Source organism: Macrobrachium nipponense, chromosome 9 (genome assembly GCF_015104395.2).
Source record: "Macrobrachium nipponense isolate FS-2020 chromosome 9, ASM1510439v2, whole genome shotgun sequence".
NCBI classification, from domain to species: Eukaryota; Metazoa; Arthropoda; class Malacostraca; order Decapoda; family Palaemonidae; genus Macrobrachium; species Macrobrachium nipponense.
The window spans coordinates 94,734,840-94,752,339 of NC_061110.1; positions in this window are offsets into that span (position 1 = coordinate 94,734,840).

A 17,500-nucleotide genomic window follows, 5' to 3' on the forward strand; every position below is an offset into this window, starting at 1 on the left:
GAATAATACTCACAAGGTGCCCTCTTTATGTCGAACGCAGCGTATTTAATATATATATATATATATATATATATATATATATATATATATATATGTGTGTGTGTGTGTGTGTGTGTGTGTGTGTGTGTGTGTATATATATATATGTAATATTGCCTCACGATTTTCTAACTGACTGGTAACTTATTTCAGGTGAGTATAAATTCTTGATACAATTACTATGAACGCGAATATCACTTCTGAACCCCCTTTAAGATAAAAATTGAAATGTTTTGGAACTTCGTAAAACATTAATTGGACTTCCAATAACGCAAGATCATATTTCCACATCACGTCTCGTGAGTATTGATTTCCCGAGCAAGTTTTAATTTGAACCTGATAAATATAGAGAACAGATTATGGGAAAACTTTAGCCTTCTGAAATCTTTCCGAGGCAGCCACAGTTTGGTGCGGAACGCGGAATGATTATTCCATTTAATCAAAGGTGTATAGAGTAAGGTGGGATTTCTCCTCTTTTATACATTTTATAATGTGTTAGTTTGTCATTTTATTGTATGAAAAATCTTAATTGACTTCACTTCCAGTTTGATTCCTCGTTTAAATTATAGTTTGTACCAAACACTGTTTTTTTATTAGGGCCATCGATGCACCGCTTGTGGGCATAAACCAAGGACCTTTGCAGCGTGCCTTCGGCCCCGAGCTGCAACCCCTTTCATTCCTTTTACTGTATCTCCTTGCAGATTCACTTTCTTCCATCTTACTTTCCACCCTCAACTAACAATGACACGTATTTCATAGCGCAACTGCTTTTTTTTTTTTTTAATACAGGTTGTCCATAAGTCACAATACCAGTACAAACAATAAAATCTTGTAATGGTATTGAGACTTTATGGACACCCTATACTTTCAAATAAAAATATTTTTTTATTTTTTTCATTGCAGTAAACCAGCACGTTCCGAGAGACATTTCAAAATAAATACACAACTCTCCATTACATATATATATCGTTTGACATTCAAGAAGCTCAAGTGAATGTATTTTAGGAGAAAATAAACCCATTTGTTTGGAAGGTTTGGTAGTAAATTATTCTCTCTTTGAGTGTGGACTTCCACTATAAGTAATGATCGTTGGAAGGACCATTCACTACAGATGATCACAGATGTTTCTGTGCTAACGGCGTCTGGCTTTCACAGCCGGTAACCCATCCAAAACCTGACCAGCATCCGAATCATTAATCAGACTGATTAATCGCCAGACCCATATCACTGACAACATCCGGCTGATGTTGGGAACCAAACCATTTCCAAGGACTTACGAAGGACCTAACTTCCTTCTGACATAATATGAAAATTCGCTTATGGCTTAACTTCCCTCAGCCCTCAGACATTTGTGAAAGTTCATTTATGACGTAACTTCCGTCAGACATTTGTGAAAGTTCGCTTATGGCTTAACTTCCCTCAGCCCTCAGACATTTGTGAAAGTTCATTTATGACGTAACTTCCGTCAGACATTTGTGAAAGTTCCTTTATGACCTAAGTTCCGTCTGACATTTGTGAAAGTTCGCGCTTATGGCTTCACTTCCTTCTGACATAATATGAAAGTTCGCTTAGGCTTAACTTCCCTCAGACATTTGTGAAAGCTCACTTATGACGTAACATCTGTCTGCCAGACATTTGTGAAAGCTCTCTTATGACGTAACATCTATCTGCCAGACATTTGTGAAAGCTCTCTTATGACGTAACTTCCGTCAGACATTTGTGAAAGTTCACTTATGACGTAACTTCCGTCAGACATTTGTGAAAACCTATTTATGACGTAACTTCTGACGTACATTTGTTAAAGTCTTACTGAAATTATGCTGGCTGTATATCAAAGTTGCTTGCATATAGGTTTAGAATTCTACGCTTTTAAACAGCAGTTAAAAAAAAAGGGGGGGCGGGGGGTGGTTGGGGAGGAATCCATGTTCGGAACAGACCCCATTCCGGAAACGAATCAGCTCTTCCTTTTCACTTATCTCAAATCATAACACTTTATTTTCCTTCTAAGAAAAAATAGTAAGAGATAGTGGAAGTTTAAAGCAATATCTGGGCCTTGAGTAAAGGCTGTTGCCATAGAGGGAGATGCCAATAATCGGAAAACGGGGCTGTAGGGGCAGCGGGGCTCTCTGTATCGAACTCCCATCGACTCCTCCTTATGGATGGCGCGAGTTTTTGCCCATAGAAATTTTATAGCCTCGATTTCTTCGAGCAGTTACGAGGGACAACAGCTGTCGCATTTTATCGCACCGTGAAATTCGTGTCCCTGTTTTATTTTTTGTTTTTTTTTCGGCGACGGGCGCACCCTGCTTGGGATGCAAATCAGGTTTCGTAGCTTGTTTTTCCCGTTGAAAATATTTCATGGCTTAAATTTATGCAGGAGGTACATGGTTAATTTTTGCCAGGCTCCATTATTGCTTTTTTTTTTAAAGGGGCGAGGGGAGTTGGTGGAGGTGGGGGTACGAATGAGGTTGAGTTTCTATCGAAACTTGATATAACGTGAAAGGAGGGCTTCGCTGTGATCGGGGGAAGAAAGGACAAATTGTGCCGCTTTCGTTTTTTTTTTCTCTCTCTCTCTCAGATCCCCTCCCCCATCCCCCTGCCATCTCCTTTCTTTATTATCTGTTGCCGCCTCCATTCTCTAAGATGGGAGGCTTAACTTTTCTTGTTATCCTAGGCGTACTCACCTAACTCCCCCCGTCTAGGAAGGAAAAAATACAGCCTTTATTGCTGTTGGAACTACTGCGTGTGTAGTCCTACGGTTCCGTAAGATTTACATCCCACTCAAAAAAAAAAAAAAATATTGGCTGTTTGATTGTGTCTATAAATTACTGCTGTTTAATTATATTTTACAGCATACAGGGGAGAGAGAGAGAGAGAGAGACAGAAGAGATGAGACAGGGGAGAGAGAGAGAGAGAGAGAGATCGAAGAGGAGACGAGAGAGAGAGAGAGAGAGAGAGAGAGAGAGAGAGCAAGTTGAATACGCATTTTTTAAAGGTCTAGAATAGTAAAGTTTTTTTTTTTAATCAACTTACAAATTTGTTTTGGAAAAGGGGGTTTTATCGAGCTATTGGAAAATTATTTATCTCTATCAAGTTATTTTATCTCTCACGTATCGCCTTCAAATTTGACAATTATATCAAGTTTAGTAAATCATCATCAAGTGACTTTGGGTACAAGGTGGTATCCGTTTTAAAGTTTTGAGGTCAGGGCACTATTGACATTGTCTCCTTAGTTCAAGTGTATTTGATGCATCTGAAAGGAGAGAACATCTTCATTATACACAAATATCAAGACTTGATTCTGTTTGTTTCTGTCATATATATGAATGAAAGAAGTCATATACAATATATAACTTTGATACAAGTTTTCTGTTGGTTATAAACGTTAATTATGTAACTCTGAGGGTAACGTTTCGCTGATGACTCAGCTTTTTAACTCGGACTTTCTATATATATATATATATATATATATAATATATTATATATATATATATATATATATATATATATATATAAATATATATATAAATTGAATCAGGTTTTATTCCCTTGTGACTGTAAAAACTTTTTTAGATGACTTGAGCGATACACATATAACAGCCCTAAGGTTAATTACTTCTAAGGTTCGTTTACACTGTCGCTTGCAATTTTTTTTTTTCTAGATATAATGATCTGCGCTGAAGTTGATCAGTAGTGATCAGTAGTGTAGTTGATATTTCCTGTTACCTCATTCTTGACAAATACGTAAATCTTATTTGCACTGTGGTTTTTCTTTTAAATTATCCTTGATTTTAACGTCCTCGGGTTTTAGAGCTCTATCAGTCTAGTCTTTGGCACGATAGCCGTTGCCCATCTGTTACTCAAAAGTTTGATTCCAATTTTCTAAGAAGTCCGACCAGTGTGTCTTATTTGGTGACGCTCTCAGTCTGCCATGTGTCATTCGTTTGGTTTGTATCAACACCAGTCTGTTAATTCTGAAACTTGTCTGTTTAAAAAGCAGGAGATGATTTCGTGAGGGAGGAGGTAAATCAACAAAAAATGGAATCTTATTCCTCTTTAAATCTACAGACAGCATTTGCTCTCTCTCTCTCTCTCCGCCTCTGTGTGTGTGTGTGTGTGTGTGTGTGTGTGTGTGTATAAACACAAGAGGGTATGGGTAACTGGTTAACTGGCAATTTGGGTCCAGTTAATATAAAGGTCTATTGTGCCTGTACTGACTTAACTATAGTAGAATCACATCAACCGTGCATTTTATGTCTAGGCCAGTCTCTTACGACGCTCCTGATTGGCTGTTGATAAGCCTATCACAGGACTGGAAACTCTCAGTCTCTCGAGAGAGTTCACATAGGAAGGAAGTATGTCCCACCTCTCATGAGGAATACTTTTGAACGACGTATCCTCTAGGAGAGGTGGAACATAGATCCTAACCATGTGAACTTTTGAGAGAGACTGAGAGTTTCCAGCCCTGTGATTGGCTTATCAACAGCCAATCAGGAGCGTCGTAATGGACTATACACGGTTGATGTGAATCTACTATAGTGAACAAAGCACCTGGTGGTTAAATAAGTAGGGAAAACTGCAATTAACGTAGAGGAGGAAGCAAATATAGCTCATAGAGAGAGGATGAATAAAGAAACGATCCGCGGATTAGGTGAAGCAAAGAAGGTAGGAGGAGGATCTCAAATTATTTAGAAAAGGAATCTCTCTCCAACACCCCAGTGACATGTGTGGAGAGTTTCTTGAACCAACTCTCTCCTATGGAAGTGAAGTGTGGGTGTTACTTAACAAAAACAGAACTGTTTAGATAAATTATTTATGTACTAAATGTAGAAGGGATGACAAGACCTAAAGGAGAGAAACATAAAGATATGACAAAGTTGTCAATGTTAGTTTCGGAGAAAAGATGGAACTAAGTACTTTGAAATGGAGTGGTTATGTAGAGAGAGCTGATGACAATAGGAGAGTGCTGTCATTGGTTGAGATTGCTGACAAGTTTGACCTTTTGTTGCAACCCCTTGCAAACAAATAACTGTTTTTTATAGTTTTTTTTCGTTTATCATAGTACGCTCAGCCTTGATTCAATAAAAAAATTTTAAAGGATGGATGTGACATTGGCTATTGTTCCGAATTTCTCTGGAGGCTTAAGGGTAGTGGTTAAATATACGATGTGTACACACGCACACACACACACACACACACACACACACACACACACATATATATATATATATATATATATATATATGTATCACAGTATCTATACTTATATACTTATTGTGTGTGTGTGTATGTTTGTGTATTTTTATTACCTTTGTTAATGATTTATCCCAATTTATTTTTCATTTTTCTGGTTCTCCTGTATTTCAATCTAATTTTAAAAATCCGTGCCGCGTCCTTTCTTTTATCAGTCTGCTTCAGGAGATCCAAAATTAGTTACGAAAACTTCAGGGACAGGTAATTTTTCGACCTTAGGAAGTTTTGCAACACATCCTCCTTTTTTGCGCTCTTTCATTTGTAGTCTCCTTATTGAGTTTGGTAGTTTTTCCTCTCATCTCTTTCTCTGGCTTTTTTTTCTATCGGCCATTTTTTTCCATTGTTTATCCGTTCTTCCATTCCTGCAGGTTTTATGTCGCGCATTTTTTTTTTTTTTTTTTTTTTAAAGCCACGTCGTGCTTGACCCTAGGACTGATTCTCTTTTATACATGCATGTGAAGTAAAATTTCTACCCTTAAAAAAATAAAAAAGGAGAGGGGGGGGGGTAGCTGGTGCCTGCATGCCTGCCTGCTGTGACCCCTCTTACTCTGGAAAACGACCAATTTTCTCCTTTACTTATTGCAGGCAAATTAATAGGGTCAGAGGCTTGGGGAAGATGTTATTGCTGGAACGTATGTCTCGCGGCTATTTGTCTCGGAGCGAGAATCATCGTTATTCTGGTCTTATGTATTATTAGGTCAGAAGATAGAGGAAATTTTCTTGAGAGAAGTGGGTTCTGGGTGGATTAGGGGAGGGGACCAGCGACCGTAGAAGGTGGGTGGGAGGGGGAGGGGGGGGTGGGGGGGGGTCTTTTTGACCTAATTTACTCGCAATAGTGTCTCGTCACGTCATGAACCCATGATTCGCGTTATGAAAAGTAAAGCCAAATATATTCGTGAAATGTAATTAAAGTTGACTGCCATTGTTGGTTGTTTCATGGAAAATGTGGAACTTGACTTCCCGATATTTCAAGTTAACGTAGGTCAAAATAAATTCCGCTCTCTATTACCTGTCATTTAGAAAAGCGCACATGTGTATATCAGAAGAGTAATACCCATCGTCCAGTTGTGATGCAGATCATAGGTCATACCCTTTTTTGTTGATACCCGTTAACTTCACCGTCTTGATGTACATGTCCTGCATATTTAGAAATTTTTAACCAGCGCCTTTTTCCATGTGAACTGTCAAGTCATCAAAAACGTGTATTTAGAACTATTTTTAACCAGGGCCTTTTTCCATGTGCCCTATCAGGTCATGGAAATTATTTTTATTTAGAACTATTTTTAAGTAGTACCTTTTTCCATGTGACATGTCAGGTCATGAAAATCCTGTATAATTAGAACTGTTTTTAACCAGCGCCTTTTTCCACGTGACCTGTCAGGTCATGAAGATCATGCGTATTTGGAACTGTTTTCAGCAAGCGCCTTTTTCCATATGACCTGTCAGGTCATGAAAATCCTGTGTATTTAGAACTATTTTGAACCAGCGCCTTTTTCCATGTAGGTCACGAAAATCCTTTATGTTTAGAACTATTTTTAACCAGGCGACTTTTTCATGTAACCTGTCAGGTTATGAAAATCCTTTATACTGAGAACAAGTTTTAACCAGCGCCTTTTTCCATGTAACCTCTCAGTTCATGAAAATTCTGTATATTTAGAACTATTTTGAACCAGCGCCTCATTCAGACTGACAACAAACTGAGTAGTTTCTCGCTGAAGCTGCAGCAGCAGAAATCAGGAAGTAAGAAGTTCAGGCTTGAGGCGTTTCGGGAAATGAGGTTGAGGCAGACTCACTCAGAAAGCTTCATCGATTAATAAAAGTTTAATCAGAGACTGCTGTAATTTCATCACCGCCATCGAAAAGATTGCGAGAAAATGAACATCAATCGTAAAAAAAAAAAAAAAAAAAAAAAAAAAGAGAGAGAGAGAGAGAGTATAGAGAGAGAGAGAAGGAGGAGAGAGGGATGAGGGAGAGGAGATTGTGGGAGAGAGGATCGGGGACTGGGAGGGTTGGACTCGCAGCGAGGGAGGGCGAGAGAGAGAGAGAGAGAGAGAGAGACATGAGTTACAACTACTTGTTCGAAGTAGAGAATTTGACAGTATTGCGTTGATCTTAATTAGATCAGAGAAACGTTGTAGAGTATGGATCGACAGGTTTGGTGAGTTTAAAAGAGCGCTTGGAGGAGGCATATTAACATAGGTTATTGATACAGAGGATAAAAAAAATCGTAAATAAAGTGGATCCTCACTGATGTGAACAGAAATTGACCCATTTTGATTTCTTAACATTTTTATTCTTTTAGTTTTTTTTGCAACTTTTCTTTAAAAAAAATTTCAGACACGACGAATCCTCACGAACAACAATAAAAAATTGTACGTTTTAAGACCTGACCAATATTTATGCATTTTATTCCATCTTCACCTGCGTTATCGTCAATGTGTCAAATACTTTCTAACTAATCTTGCAAGTGCATGCCTGCAAATGGCTCATTATGCATATCACTCTAGTTTATGTCTTCTCCTGCTCCTCCCGATAGCCATTATCTAGACGTTATGCCAGTGTATCTTCTGGAATGTCCTTTTTATCCTCCAATCTTTTCCTGGGGGAATTTTTTTCTCCTTTCCAGTTTTCCATCTCCCGGAGAACGTCACTGCCTCTTCCTATACTCGGTTTTTTTTTCCATCTGTCCACCCGCCAGTGGTGTTTGCGTATGGTAACACTGCGTCCCGGGCTTAAAAATAGTTACATTCAGCTTACATTCAACAATTATAATAATACCCTATTTCGAATATTAACGGTGTAATTTGCATACAGTAAATTATAAATCACTTTTCAGTTGCAAAGGTACACCCAGATATCCTTTTATTTACCTAAAACTTATACATAGCGTAACTATCCTAAGCAAGGGACGCAGTGTTACCATACGCAAACACCACAGGCAGGTGGATAGATGGAGAAAAACAGAGTATAGTTTGAAATATCTCGAGACGGGAACGGACTTCGATTTGGGTAATTTCAGTTTTCTTTTTATTTTCTCTTCGTTCATATACTTCGACTTTTTTTTCTACAGCAGTTGAGTATTTTATAACGTTCTCATCGTAATTCCTTATTGTACGCCAAATGCAGATATCTTGTACATCAGAGTAGCATCATGTTAAATCTTCATAATCCTCATATGAGTTTCTAGTCAAGCATCAACATGGAATCGCTTTAGTCCAGTCATTTTTCTATGTAAGGCCTTTTCTTTTATGCAGTTTTGACCATCTTCAAAACGTTAGGTCATCTGCTACTGGTCTCAAAATGAAGACTACATTTTCTGCTATTGGTCTCAAAATGAAGACTACATTTTCTGCTACTGGTCTCAAAATGAAGACTACATTTTCTGCTACTGGTCTCAGAATGAAGAGTATACATCTTCTGCTATTGGTCTAAAAATGAAGAGTTCTTAAAATGGCACTGTATACCATTAGAGGCTCAGAAGACATTGTTATCGAGAAACTAAGTATTTTCGAGTCGGTAACTTCTCGAGTTTCACTATACTTCTGTTAAGCTCGTCTTGTGAAATAACTCCTACGTTTATATGAAATATTACAGAGAATATCTTCGTGTAGATAAGTGGATAAATTGGAATTGTATGATTATCTTTAAGTGAAAAATCGTTGTAAAAGTGTAAGAATAATTCATGCTTGTTAATTTTAGTGTACCCTACAGCTAAATATTTTTGTGTGTGTGAATCTCTCTCTCTCTCTCTCTCTCTCTCTCTCTCTCTCTCTCTCTCTCAGCGCATTAGCTCAATTCTTCCTTTAAATGAACATGCTACAGAATTTATGGAAAATATTCATTTTAGCGATTTTTTTTTTTTTACTTTACTGTCATGTAGTTTTGTCAGATTTTTTTTTTTTCAATACAGTTTACAGTTATATACAATAACAATTTAATCTATGATAACCCTCTACCGATTCTTTGCAATGTGAAGTTTTATATATAAAAAAGGCCCAAATGAAAATAACAAATTCAAAGAGATTTTATAGGTAAGGCAAAACAGGAAAAGGTCAATATTTATAGTGAACTGAGCTTTTCAAAAGACTTATGATTTCACGGTCAATTAAGCATAAGTGAAGACGTTGTGAAGGTTGAATGTTTCTTACTATTATCTACTTATTTATTTTTTATCTCATCATCTTGCGTTGTTATGAGAGTAATGTTCCATTAAGGGGTATAAGAACTCCTTAATGTTGCATTTTCAAAGATAGCTACGATCATCGTCTCCTTCGTTATTGTTATTTTTTTTTCCATCGTCCAAGCCTTAGGGACACGGTTTGCAAATAAACAAATCTCGTTGCCATGGCAACAGCAGCATTGAGGCCGGAGGTGGGGAATTGGTGGGGGGGCGACCTCAAATAGAGAGGGAGGTGAAACAGCTTTTAACTTTATATTGAAGAAAGTTGTTTGAGCATTTGTACCCACAATTGAAAGTCGAAGTTTCCCTATTGTTTCGACTTTTATTGACGCGTATCTTTGCCGCGTGCTGTCCGTGCGTGCGTACGATTGGTTTGAAATAATAAATTTACTTAATTGTTTTTGTGGTTTTGATTTTACTTTAACGGTTTTATTTTCTGTAGAGTCTTTATTTCTGTCTTTTTAGGCGGTTCATTTTTCGTTAAGGAGAAAAATTTTGAAGTTTTCCAAACGGATCTTATTTCGTAATATCTCATCAGTTCATGTGTATCTGAAGCACTAAATGAGATGGTCTATTGATCATAGAATTAGATAGATAAAGAGATAGATAGACAGAAATACACCAGCACCACTTTTGTTAAAGTGATTGCTTCATATTGTACGTTTGTGTATACATAATTGCTTGGATGTATGTATGATTTTACTGAGGTCGACACCGTACATACACATCAATTATAAATTTGTAAAATGAGCGTGGCTTTGCCATATAATTCTTCATTTACCTATATTACCATAAAGTAATTCTTCATTTACCTATATTACCATAAAGTAATTCTTCATTTACCTATATTACCATAAAGTAATTCCTCATTTACCTATATGTAGTTATGTCTTGTTCAGCTGTTCATCACAAATTAAAAGCCATACACTCTAGAGGAATTCATAGCTTCTACTTACGGACGGACTTTGATCAATAGAATTTCCCTTTCTGTTTTCCGTCTCTTCCGGTCAAACATTTGCCTCGACCCCTCTGAATATATCAACCAGGAAGTTCTCTGAATCTAGGCACCATCCGTTGTTAAATCTGGCTCTGTGGAGCCATTTCAGTCCCAGCTTAAGATATCAAAGGTTTAACTTTTACCGCGCACGTTATCGGGATACGATGTATGATTGTAAGGGTGCAGGGGACGTAGCTACGCCTTTTTTTTTTTTTTATTATTATTATTTGAAGGGAAGCAAAGCTTCTAACCCATAACCTAACCTAATGATGAAAATATTTTTCGTATAGGTTTACCAAAACAAAGTACTAGGTTTACAAACAAATGAATCGCCTAGTTGTTTTTTTTTTTCCCTCAAACTGGGAGAATGGGCGTCTCTCCCACTCGCTCGCTGACTCACTCTCCACTGCTCTCTCTCTCTCTCCTCTCCGTCCTTCTCTTCTCTCTCATCTACTCTCTCTCCTCTCTCCATCTCTCTCTCTCTCTCTCACCCACCCGCCGACTCACTCACTCCCTCTCTCTCGCTCTGTCTCACCCTCTAGCTCTCGCTTTCACTAGCCGACTCTCTCACTCACTCACTCGCTTTCTGTCTCACCGACTGACTCACTCTCTCGCTCTCGCTTGCCGACTCTCTCACTCACTCACGCGCTCATTGACTCTCTTACTCACTCACTCGCTTCCTCGCTCACTCTCTTGCTTGGTCACTCACTATCTTGCTCTCGCTCTTACTCGCCGACTTTCACTCGCTCGCCGACTCTTACTCGCTCGCTCTTTGACTCTCACTCACTCACACGCTCATTGACTCACTCACTCTCTTGCCCTCGCTCTTACTCGCCGACTCTCTCACTCACACGCTCATTGACTCTCTCTCTCTCTCTCTCTCTCTCTCTCTCTCTCTCTCTCTCTCTCTCTCTCGTGCTGCCCTAGCGTGATCCGCCGGATTCTAAAACAACCAGGAAAGCGGATCGATTGTTTCGGGAGGGACAAGCGGCAGTCTTGCATGAACCATGCCTGCCGCCAGAAGGTCTTCCAGTTCCGGGCTTGGAGGAAACGTCTGCTATAGGAGCACGGCAGGGTCCGAAAGCATATGTATATATATATATATATATATATATATATATATATATATATATATATATATATATATATATATATATATACTCTCAGCAAATAGCCGAGGAGGGAGGTCCAAGCTTATACCTGAGATCTTTGCAATGACGATATGTAACCATGGCTGGTGCAACGTCAAGTCGTTTATAGTTAACCTGTCTCTGAAACTCACGTTTCTGTTGAAGAAGTTCATGACCAGAAGTATGTAAGCGGGGAGTTTACGAACGCCTTTGATGCTTGCAACTTTTGCTTGAGAATGTTTTTCTTAAGATTATTTCCAGGGAGGTGGGAAGGGGGGGGGGGGGCAAAATACTCTGTTACATGCATGCCATCACGATTGCCCGTGACTTGCCATCATCACGGCGTCAAAAAAAACATGAAACTTTGGAACAAAAAACAGAGAGGAAGAAATGACAAATATATCTCTCATGGAAAACGTGTAATCGAGCCTTTATTGGTGTTTGTTCGTGCGTCTGTGTACACAGACGTATGTACTTACATGTACATACGTTTCTAGTTCAGAAGAGAACTGACGAAAAAAAAAAAAAGGGGGTTGGGGGGGAGGGGGGGCTATTCACCTTAGGTATTGCAGTGTTGATTAATTGAGTACTCGATTTCCTTTAAAACCGACGATATTTAACGGCGATGCATTGGAGCCATTGATTGAGCTCATGTTATGCAATACCCGTTATAGCAGTCCCTTGGTAATTTTTCCATTAATTGCTAATGAGTTATAAACTGGAATAAATTATCGCTGTTGTCGAACTGTTCCATTGCTAGTGATGATGATTATTGACGTAACTGGACAGAGATCGGGAATGGAATTCCATTCTCTCTCTCTCTCTCTCTCTCTCTCTCTCTCTCTCTCTCTCTCTCTCTCTGTTACATGCATGCCATCACGATTGCCGTGACTTGCCATCATCACGGCGTCAAAAACATGAACTTTGGAACAAAAAAACAGAGAGGAAGAAATGACAAATATATCTCTCATGGAAAACGTGTAATCGAGCCTTTATTGGTGTTTGTTCGTGCGTCTGTGTACACAGACGTATGTACTTACATGTACATACGTTTCTAGTTCAGAAGAGAACTGACGAAAAAAAGGGGGTTGGGGGGGAGGGGGGCTATTCACCTTAGGTATTGCAGTGTTGATTAATTGAGTACTCGATTTCCTTTAAAACCGACGATATTTAACGGCGATGCATTGGAGCCATTGATTGAGCTCATGTTATGCAATACCCGTTATAGCAGTCCCTTGGTAATTTTTCCATTAATTGCTAATGAGTTATAAACTGGAATAAATTATCGCTGTTGTCGAACTGTTCCATTGCTAGTGATGATGATTATTGACGTAACTGGACAGAGATCGGGAATGGAATTCCATTCTCTCTCTCTCTCTCTCTCTCTCTCCTCTCTCTCTCTCTTCTACTCTCTTCTCTCTCTCTCTCTCGTCTCTCTCTCTCTCTCTCCTCTCTCTCTTCTCCTCTCTCTCTCTCTGTGTGTGTGTGTGTGTGTGTGTGTGTTTGTAGCCGTTATAAAAAAAACTATTCCAAAATATGTATCCTTGATTCATTTTTCCTAATTAAAGTCAGAACCAGTCTGTATATGACCTGTTACATAGATAATAATAATCCAGTATAGGAATTATTATAATAATAATCCAGTTTAGGAATTATTATGATAATAATCCAGTTTAGGAATTATTATAATTATAATCCAGTTTAGGAATTATTATAATTATAATCCAGTATTGGAATTATATAATCATAGTCATGAGTTGCCAGAGGGCCTCTTTCCTTCTGCTGGAAGAATAAGAAAAAATTCTGGCACTTATATAAGTTGTGTAACCTCATTGTATCTTCCAAGATTATGAAAGTAATTGTACCGATGACATGTAATTAGATTAACCTCGTTTCAGTATGTATTACAAGAGTCTGCTTCTGCTGTATGAGCCGTTAAGGTCATGTTGTGTTATTTGATTATTTCTGTCTTTTACTTGCTTCATGTTTTAAAAGTGCAGCTCGTCTTCAAGGTCGATTTGCCAAGTCGTGATATTATCTTTTCTCTCTTGTTTGGAAAACATCGTCCACCTCCTAACTCTTGAGATTTGAAAAGAATTGAATCAGTTATTTCTAAAGGCCAAAATTATATCTTTGAAATGATTCTGTTCCTGTGATTCATTCTTTGATACGTTCTAAAGATATTTGTATCGTTTTTTCCGGTACCAAATTGAATATAAGAATATTCTTGTAAAATATTTGTTTATTTTGATGAATTTGCAACTTCTATTGTATGTTGCAAAATTGAATATGTGAGAAGAACCTTTTGAGATATTCATATTGTTTGTGTTAATACCAGCATATAATGTACATTACAAAATGGAATATAAAACAGAGGTCTTGTAAAATAGTAGTATTTTTTGTATTACTACCAGCTTCTAATGTTCATTTCAAAATGGAATAAAAACAAAAATCCCTAAAGAAAATGAGCGTAAAATCGCTAATATCTCCCCCATCAGGTTCAGTAATGTTTTCCGATGAAATCGAACTGGAAACATCAGGTATGGAAGGCGCGTAAATTGGAGCGAAGTCATGGGAGAGGAAATTAAAAAGGCGTTAGGTGTGTTCGAAAGGTCGTAAGGGACGAAAAATCGCTCCCGGAAATGAAATGAACGCGCCCCCATGAAATATGGATACTTTGAGGCGAAAGCGGGATGAAATATTTACGAACGACAAGAAAATTAGGAATTGGGAGAAGAAGAAGGAAGGCGAGACACGTTCGCGAATTACGTTCGATGGGAAGACGTTGGATTTGTAGTTCTGGTTAAATTCAAAATGAGGATAAAAGGGAGGTTTAAGATTGTGTTTAAAAAGTACGTGAAAGTAGATTGCGTTTAAAAAGTACATAAAAATATATTGTGTTTACAAAGTACGTTGAAATACATAACTACATATGAATACTATTAACCTTTTTCATTAAAAAACGAACACTGATAAGATGAATTTTCAGTGATTGACCAAAAACTACATATTTTTTTATTATCATTTTATATAAATGGTAATAAATACTGGCTTTATGAATGCATTCAAAATTATGTTTACTCCTCTGTAAACAAGGTTTAAAAAAGGGAAAGTCTTTTGGGAACCACTTAATTTGAAAATATGGATTGATATGAAATGGCAACACTATAGGAAACGTAAAACTATCCTCTCTCTCTCTCTCTCTCTCTCTCTCTCTCTCTCTCTCTCTCTCTCTCTCTCTCTCAATCATCATCGAAAATTGGCAGATCTGACTTCAGACATTGCCTCTGCAATCTCTACCCCCAGAAATTTCTGAACTTGATAAACCTTGGGAAATCTTCCTCGCATTAGGGTCTCCCTGATCCTCCCCCGTCCTGGACCCCCTTCCCCTCCCCCCCCCCTTTTTTTTTTTTCTTGAATTCAGCCGAGAAAAGTGTTGATTGAACGATTGGTGAACGACAAGAACCGGAAGAAAGGCGCAATGAAGGTCGCTTAATTTTCTCCTACGGTTTTTTCTTTTCTCTTTCATTCCAGACTGGATGAAATCGTTGCCAAATGATCTTACTCTTAGCGGGTTTCTAGATGGGATGGGGTATGACTGTCGGTCTTTGAACATTTCGTTTGTTTTCCGTAGAAAATTCCTGTTACTGTTTCATCTGCTTCTCTATATAAGAGATTGGATTCAAGACGGTAATATTCTGTCGTGACCGGAATATCGATCTGTGGTATTCAGTATTTTGTCAGATATTCACCGTGTAATGGTTAGACTAGTATAATGAAAATCCACAATCATATAAATTGATTATATTATTTACAAATAATACAGTTTATATCATTGTGAATCTTTATTATGTATTCAATATTTTCTTGTTTGTGGGTTTATCTTTTGATTACTCAGACTGATATTGTTTATATGTGGTATATCTAAATGTACAATATGTGATTTTCCAAGCATTTCTTGAAATTAAACCATATTTTAGATTAACTATACTTTACTTTTTTTTAAAACAACTTATGGAAAACATATGCCCTTTCACATTGATCTAAAAAAATAAACAATGTTGAGTTTTTCGTAAGAATGTCATCCTTACGTGTAATTTTTTTGTCCTATTTCTAGGGTTGGACTATTTCCATACAATGGTTTTTGTAATAACTGTAATTTAGATTTAGCAGATGGCTACTTCCCTGCTGTTAGCGTGAAAATTGTTTGTCATGAATTTCTTTTTTTTTTTTCTCTCACATTCACGTAAAGGAAATTGATAAATTGATTATAGAATTAATAATGAACTCTTCTTTTGCGTGGGTTGAAAATGGCGTTGGCGTTTGATTATACCTATTACATATATTTGTCCATATTTATGCACAAGTGATCACGAAGAGCAGCAACCAGTTTATGCAAATTCATACCTTGACCAAAAGCTGAATCAGTGTATGATTACTTCAGTTGGTAGAATGCCCATCTCACAGATTAAGGCGAGGTTGAAGCTAATCCAGCAACCGGGCATTTGGAATAGTCTTATATATGTTTATATCCCTGACCGTCTTTGCGGATGTATATACCACTCCCATACAATCTCACTGGCATCGTTTAGCACGCAGACCAGCCGAGATATTAAGACTCATACGTATTCTCTCAGCCACTAGAACCACGATTGCTGGCTTGGTTGGTGTATTGCAAATGCTGTAGCTAAACGAACTGCAGGATAGAACGTCCGTTTTGTGAAGGAAGAGTATAAATAAAACTCCTGGAACGATGAGGAAGAAGACAACGTCTCTTTAAGAGTGGATGCGAAGGAATTGGATAGATTTGAAGGAAGCTGATTTATTTTTCGCCTTCCATTCTCTATTCAAGATGGCGGTCCAGAAATATTTGAGCAGTGTTGTTCTGTATATTTAGTATGTAGTAATTCACGTTTTACTATTTTCGTTATCTTTTTTCATCCAATTGGGATGTCTGTTTTATTGCCTGTGTCTTTTGTGTTACGTTTTTTGTCTGGTTATCATACTTTGTGACGCGCATTCCCTGTTAGAATATTTAATCTTGAGACGTCGTTTGAATCTATTTTGATGTTTGTTGTTTGTGATTTGTTTGTGGTTTGACTCTCCGATATTGGTTCACGTTTAGTTCTTTGTCCTTTCTGGTGTAAGTCAATCCACTGACTTTTGTACCTTGAATTCCATGATTGTGTCTATTTGACGCATTTTTGTTACTTAATTGAAATTTCCCTCTTGTTGTTATTGTTATTTTCCTATTTACACTGCCATCATTTGGCTCTCGTTTTGGGCTACTTCTCTATATTTTTTAATAATGTTTCCAATAAGCACCTGCCGATCCATTCTTATTGTCTGGAGATTGCAAAAGTTGCGAACGAGTTGAAGAACTTCGAAATGACGCCTTTTTGTCATTACGCACATTTCCTCTGGCCTTCTTCCACTTCCTCATGCACCACTTCCTCCTCCTCCTCCTCCTCCTCCTCCTCCTCCTCCTCCTCCTGCTCTTTGGTTTTCCTCCATATTCTTCTTACTCTCCCTCAAACTAATATTCATTCGTTGCCCATTTCTTCTACTCATCGCTTTTATTATGGTAAGTCACACTTTCTATATTATTATTTTTTCATTTGAATGAATTTTATATCTGGCTTTTATTCTGCCTTATGTTGAAGCGGTAATGCGTTATCTGCTTATGGTAAAGGATAATTAGAAATAACATATACTTAAAGTTTATTATGATAAGATCAAGCTACTACTTATAATTATACTTATGGTTAAGCATGATAAGATGTGGCAAACATTTCCTGCTTACCATTCCAACCTGATTACCACGTCATGAAGATTTACATATAACGGAACTATATTCAACATATTTTCTATTTTTCAAAATATAAATTGTAATGCTTTCTTTT